We start from the raw sequence: 7481 nt of genomic DNA on the forward strand, positions 1-7481 counted from the left end.
AAATAATATAAAAATTGAACATTAATAGCCATAAGGCATCTCAGAAAAGGATTTCATAGTCTAATCTCTTAGGAATAGATGGAGAAGCCCCAATCCTCACAATGCTTTCTTTCTTATCTCAGTTTTCATAGACATACAAAACAGAGTTCTCAGGAACAGACTGAGCACCTGAAACAGTTACTTCTGAGTGTCAATTTGGTGAATCAGTGGACATCCGGATTAAACTTTGTTTTTAAGTAAGGCTGTGAAAGACAGGGTAAGTAAGGCCTTGACAGACAGGGTGGGGTGGATTGGAGTTTATGGAAGAATCAAATGTAAGAATCATGTTTATAGGAATAAATAAAGGAAAAGAGTTTAAAAGATGTTAACAGCTGACAGATTCTTATCTTACCTGAGATGTGGCATCTTTAGAACTGGTCACATATTGATCGGGATATAGGACCCAAAACCACGATGACTAGAGTTCCAGGGAATGCAGATTACACACTTAAAACTGGGCGTTTTGTGGCTAAGGACAGGAATGAGGGAGCTTTGTTAAAGGCAGAATGCTGATACTGGGCTGTTGTTGTTAGGATACCCAGGGAAGCTAGGTTGCTGGTCAAGGCCAGGAATTGCAGCGTAGTCTTGAGTCTGGACCAGAATGTGGATGCTGAGGGACGAGGTGGGCCAGTGCTGGAGTTGCTGGAGCAGTCTGTAGTTGATTTGAAATCTGCAGGGAGAGATGGCTTAGAGACCAATGTAAATTCAAGGAGAGTAGGAAAACATTTTCCTTGGATGCACGTTTGAAACTTTTAGGTTCAGGGCTCTGGAAGTTGAGAAGAGGAGTCCAAAGATCAATGAAAGTGGAGAGATCCCATCCTTACTAATAGGCAATATGCAGAAAAACTTGGGCTGTTTGTTGACAAGGACATTTATCTAGAGTCTGTTTGAGAGTTCTGGAAAGGAGCCAGGAAAATTTAGACTGGCTGCATAAGGTTAATTGGGGGGAAGAACTGTTGTCTGAAAGCAGGGTGTTATTATTTTGGGGAGAATACAACTTGAGAGGCTTCTGTTCCATCAGAACAGGCTTTCCCAGGGTTATTTAAGTGGGTTCTGAAATTGAAATATTTTAAGAACATGGATGATTGGGGAAGCTCCTGTCAAGCAATAAAAGGATGATATGAAACAGGTTTTGGGGGTTGGTGTTCAAAGGTTGAGAGAACTTGCCTTTGGTTCCCAGAAAGGGGCTTGGATGGTCAAGGGGACAAATGATCAATAGTGGAGGTTGGGCATTGGCATTTGGGGTATCAGTGGCAAGAGGGACTGTGACCAATGGAGGGCTTTGAAGAAGAGTGTAAAGAAAACAGTGGGGGGCATTGAAGGAGGGATCAGTGAAGCTCAGGAGAGAATGTTTGTTGGATGACCTTGATCCATGTGAGTCTTTGGCCGTGTGTGTGTGTGTGTGTGTGTGTGAGAGAGAGAGAGAGAGAGAGAGAGAGAGAGACAGAGACAGAGAGAGACAGAGAGACAGAGAGAGACAGAGACGCACACACAGAGAGGGAGAGAGAGAGAGAGAGAGAGAGAGAGAGAGAGAGAGAGAGAGAGAGAGAGGGCTCATGCAAGTATTTGTTGGAGGAGATGGCTTGAGTTTCGTTATGTCTTGTAATTGGGAGTGTTGGATTTGCTTAGAGTGTTTGCTGTCTGAGAATGTCTGGACAGTTAATGAATTTAGTGGATGTCAGTTGGTAGTGGATGTTTGACAGTCATCTGGACAGAAGGAGTGTAAAGAGAGAAGTTAAATTTATTTTGATTGGGAATGGTTGGCATAGGGAAACAGGCCATCTTGAGAGAACAGGGGGTTGGGGGGGGTGAGGATGAATATGCCAAATAGGAGTTAGGAAAAAATCCTGTGTTGAAGGAGGGTTAAGCATGTTGTTATCAGGGTTATGTAATAAGGTAGCCAGGAGGGGTGTGGAATGAGCCCCCCCACACACACACACACAGCTAGCCCATTACAATCCATGGTCATTCTCCAGGAGTTAGTCTGCCTTGTTTCCCTGGGCTGCTGCTGCTTCCATAGAGAAAGCACACATCAGATTCATCCCCCAATAGTTTTCACAAGGTCGTATTGTTTCAGGATCAAGGTAGAACAGGGCTGCATTCTTGCCTGCCATGTGTGCTACTACAGCTGGCTCACCAACAATTCTAATGGAATGCTGAAAAAGTAGCTCCATTTCAACCTGAGTTTCAACTTGAGTTACTAAGTAAATGTGTCTTTAAAACAAGCCCCCTCCCCCAGGTTCAGCAGGACTTTACTCTTACCCTAAGGATCGCTAACCACAGGATGTCTAGACCATGTCTAAGGTCAGTTGCTTCAACCGTTGAGTCTTGACAGCAATCTAAAGAGGAGACTTATAGAGCCATGGTATTGGATCATTCACCCCAATTGTTCCATCTCTCCCTTGTTATGTAAGCATTATCCTAAAATACTAACCAAATACTCACTCTGTCGGTAATCTTACTTATCTGCTGCTTGCTCAGAAAACAAAAACATGATGATGCCTCTCACAGTAGAAAAATCCTCAGACAGAAAAAAAAAATCCTCAGAGTTGAGACAATTGTTATTTGTGCTTCTAAAAACCTTGCCTTCCAGTTTTGCAGCAATTGGTAAGGGAGGTTGTTTGTCACAATGTTGCTATAAATAAAACAACATTGCTTTTTACCTTTTAAATTGAGAAAAGTTCTGTTTGCTGTTTTTTTTTCCCTGAGGGTCTTGAATTCCATGACACTAACAGTCTCCTTTGCTGGACAATGTACCCCCATCCTGAACAAATAATCTATCCCAAGCATGCCTTCTTGATGGAAAAAACCATATACCATATGCTCCAAGGCCATCTGCATTATTTGATTATTTGTGTCTTCTCTGAACTGTTGGACAGGCATTAAAGCTCTTTAGAACCTTGGTGCTCTGTTTTCCCCTCCAGGATACATGACTCAACACAAATATTGTCACATTTACCTTTGAGTGACACTGATGGACATATTTGTGCTGCCTTTTTCATTTGTGCTTGATTGCTTTATTGCCTTACAAACACAATTTTATGCCTATGTCAATTCATCAGTGACGCAAAACCTCTCCTATTTCTTTTTTTTTTTTGACCAAATAACCTTATGTTTTATTTAAATAACCTCCAGTGAGAACACAGCCTACTAATAAACCATTTTCTCACCCCATTCACCTCACAAGGAGCTATAAGACTGCCTCTCAATGGAAGCGGCCCTGGCCTCTGCCTCGGCCAGCTGCTGGAGCTGGAGCATCCACCGTGGAGTGAGGGTTCTTGATAGTCTCATCCACCGACACAATAAGGCACGCGGCCTCAGAAGCTGCTGTCAGAGTGTTGATGCGCACCATGGCTGGCTCCCACACAAATGTCTGGAAGTTGTCAGCTATGTCCTCATTGTTGATGTCCACCCCATACCACATGCCCCCCCAACCCCCACCCGTGCATGTCGAGCCTGCAGCTTGTTGAGGATGTTTGTGGCATCAAAGCCAGCATTGTCACATAGCTGTCGTGGGATAATCTCCAGGGCCTTGGCATAGGCCCCAATCAGCAGCTGCTGCTTCCCTGGGATGGTCCTTGAGTAATCCCGCAAGTATTTGGAGAGCTCCATCTCAATGGCTCCACCACCAGCCACCACAGAGTCATTCTTGATGGCCCTCCTCACAATCATGATGGCATCATGTAGGGACCTCTCTGTCTCCTCCATAAACTGCTCAGCGCCACCACAGAGGATGATGGTACATGTCTTGGCCTTTGGGCAGCCAGTGAAGAAATTGTACGTCTCCCCTCCGATTTGAGTCTCTTCAAACACCTGGCAGCGGCCAAGCACATCCTGACTCAGAGCATTCACACTGGTCTGGATTGAGCCTCCACAAGCCATCATTGTCCTCTTCAGATCCTCCTCAGGCACTCGGCCAGCACAGAACATGTCCCTATCAGCAAAGTATTGGGTGGCCACATCCCCAATAGGGAGTTTAGACAAGATGACTTTGGCTCCTGACTGATGGATCTTCTCTAACTTGTCATAGAGAATGTTCCAGTCAGCGTCAACAATTGCCTGGTAATCCTCCACTGTGTGGACTCTGATTTCAGCATTGTCTTTCTCTGCTTTCTGCTCTAGTTCAACATTCAAGGGGGCAATCTTGGGGTTCTTATACTTTTTGGGCTGCATTTCAAACCCAGCATAAGAGAAAGTCTTCTTGAATGCAACACCAGCCACCAGCTGAGACTCCTCTAGGGCTCCGCCCTGCACCTTCTTGATGCCGATCATTTTAAGCTGCAGCAACTCGTCAAGCATCATCACAGCATCCACCACCATCTTGGCGAAGAAGACCTTCTGCTGGGAGATCAGCTTGGAGCTCAGGGCTGTCATTGCACATTTCTCTAGCATCTTCCTCTGTTCTACTTTATCTTGCTTCTTCACAGTCACAGCTATCTCTTTGATTTTGTTAACAGCCAGCTGGGTGGCTGTGCGGAAAGCTCGGATGATGATCTGGGGGTGTAGACCTTCCTCCACGTAGGGCTTCACCTGCTTCAGAAACTCTGCAGCCAGCAGGGTCACTGAGGTGGTGCCATCACCCACCTTGGCATCTTAGAATTTGGCAATGTCCACTAAAGTCTTTGCTGCAGGATGGACAACATCGAGGAGTTTCAGAATTGTGGCCCCATCATTAGAAATTGTTGCTTTGCCTTGGCCATCCACAATAAGTTTGTCCATTCCACGGGGACCCAGGGTGGTTCTTACAGCCTCAGCAATCACTTGGCAGGCACTGATGTTGCTCACGAGGTGAGGGATGCCTTGGGAGCTATCAGTACCCTCTTTCAACAGGATAACTGGTGTGGGCATCATCTTGGAAGCGGCTTCTGGTCCCTCTCCTATTTCTTAAAGACAACATCCCAGGATGGAGCTCGGCAAAGCCACGAAGCCTTCTCTCATAAATGTCCTCTGAACACTGCCTCAATTGTCCCAGTGAAACAGGCATCAGGTGTTGTCTCCCTTGTGTCCAGTTCCCTTTATTTTTTCTAGCCCCTGATATTTCTGGGGACCCCATCCTGAGGTCACCAAGAATTCCTAATGGCTCATATGACAGCCAGTCCATCAGAGACCTATTTTACATTTTATTTTAGAATGCACCATTTTCTATTTCAAGGAGGGTTAAGTATATTGCTCAGCTTTTCTGTTTCTGTGACACTCAGACTGATTTCATCTGACTTCCTATCTCATAGTCTCAAGAGTTCGTCCTTGAGAGGCTCTTTCGTTGTTTACGTTTTTCCCAATTAAAACAGTTCAGAAACTGTTTAAATATATCCTGGTTAGCAGAGTTTTGTTTGTTTGTTTGTTTGTTTGTTTTGCTGTTGTTGCTGTTGTTGTTTTTGTTTTTTGTTTAGTTTTTTTACATTAAGGCTTCTAGGCCAGCTAGTTTTATGTCAACCTGATACAAGCTAGAGTCATTTGGGAAGCATGAACCTCAAGGATTGATAGCTAATGTAGAAGGCTGTAGCCCATTGTGAGTGATTTTACCCACTAGCAGGTGGTCCTGAGTCTGGAAGAAAGCACACTGAGCAAGCCACAGGGATCAGTCTCTCAAACAGCCCTATTCCATGGCTTCTGCATCAATTCCTGGCTCCAGATTCCTGGCATGACTTCCCTCAGTGATGGAGTATGGCCTAAGAGTTGTAAGATGAAATAAACCCTTTCCTCCCCAAGTCACTTTCTGTTGTCTATCAGGACAATAGCAACTAACTGAAAAAGCCCCTGTATACATGTGGAATCATGATTTTCCTTCTTTTTTTGTAAAGAACAGACCTAAGGGGCATCTTCTATTCTTCTCTACCCTAGTGTTCAGTTCTTCTCACAGATTCCAAGTGTTTAGCTAGAAAGGACTCTTTGTCATAGATCTAATTTGCATTCTATTTGCATTGCATAAGATACTGTAGTGGGTTATCCTGATGCTGTTTGTATTCTGATGTTAATACTGTTTCCTCAAGAGGGGTTGCCCAAGATAAACAGTCCATCATATACTCAGGTGATGTTATGTGAACCTTCTCCACACTTTAATGGGTCAATAACAGGCTAGAGCCTATGATTGGACAGAAAAGGACAAAAGTGGGACATGAGGTTCGAGAGTGGGAGGCTCAGTGATTAAGAGCATTGTCTGCTCTTCTAGAGGTCCTGAGTTTAATTCTCAACAAGCACATGGTAGCTCACAACCATCGATAAGGGGATCTGATGTCCTCTTCTGGCGTATGGATATGCATACAGACAGAACATTCCTACATTAAATAAATAAATAGATAAATAAATAAATAAATAAATAAATAAATAAATAAATAAATAAATGTTTCTTTTAAAACAAAGAAAGAAAATAAAAAGAAAATATGCTACAGTTTTGCCTACAGCCTGCTTTTATGGAAGCCTTTTCTCAATTGAGCGTCCTTGTTCCCTGATGACTTTTGCTTGTGTCAAATGGACATAAAACTAGCCACTACAGCTTCCGATACCACATAAGGAAAGGTAACCACAGATGTTATACCCTCACATGAATGTCTTAGAATACATTATAGGGGCCATGCAACCATTCTTCTCAACTCATCTTTGGTTCAATTAGGCCCTGTTTGGGTATTAGATTTTCTGTCTTAAGTTTACCTGAAGAAATGTAAACATCTAGTTAACTCAGATAGGGCATTGATGTAAGTCCAATGAAATGATGATACCAAGTATGGCTTAAGGAAACAGTGAGTTTATCAGTTACTTACAGGAGCTTAAGTGAGGGTGAATTACTAGAAGCATGGGTGATTCAAAGACAGCTGCCAATAGACCACCAAAAAGCCCAGCATGGAGGACAACTCATCCATGGTTTCATCCATGAGTTCCCTGCATAGTTTACAGGCAGCTTTTCAGCTAGAGTAACTGGCTAGTAAATGTAATTTACAGATTTATTACCCTGTCTGCAAGGACTTTGAAAATCTTGTAACTTTGAGGAGCTTCCTGGGCCTTATAAGTTTCATGTTCTTCCTGAGCCTTGTAAGTTCCATGTTCTTCCTGAGCCTTTAAGTTCCATGTACTTCCTGAGGCTTCTAAGTTTCATGGCCTTCCTGAGACTTTTTTTTTGTTTTGTTTTTTGTTTTTTGTTTTTTCGAGACAGGGTTTCTCTGTGTAGCCCTGGCTGTCCTGGAACTCACTCTATAGACCAGGCTGGCCTCGAACTCAGAAACCCGCCTGTCTCTGCCTCTTCCTGAGACTTTTAAGTTTTGTTTACTTCCTAAGACTTATGAGCCTCCCTCATCTTCTGAGGGTAGGGAGCAACATTGCAGTTTCAGGGAAGAGATATATAACATTTACCTTAGGACGAATCAAAGAAAGGTCCACCTCAGAGTCACATTTTAAAAAGCTCTAGTAATATTAGCATATCTTTCAAGGCTACCATCTTTTCCAGCTTC

At 43.5% G+C, this 7481-nt stretch overlaps 1 pseudogene; it reads right to left on the minus strand.

Moving 5' to 3' along the window:
• Positions 1-3144: 3144 nt before the first annotated feature.
• LOC114614693 lies at positions 3145-4890 on the minus strand (annotated as a pseudogene).
• Positions 4891-7481: the final 2591 nt, after the last annotated feature.

The sequence above is a fragment of the Grammomys surdaster genome, unplaced genomic scaffold, assembly GCF_004785775.1.
Source record: "Grammomys surdaster isolate TR1022 unplaced genomic scaffold, NIH_TR_1.0 126398, whole genome shotgun sequence".
Taxonomy (NCBI): Eukaryota; Metazoa; Chordata; class Mammalia; order Rodentia; family Muridae; genus Grammomys; species Grammomys surdaster.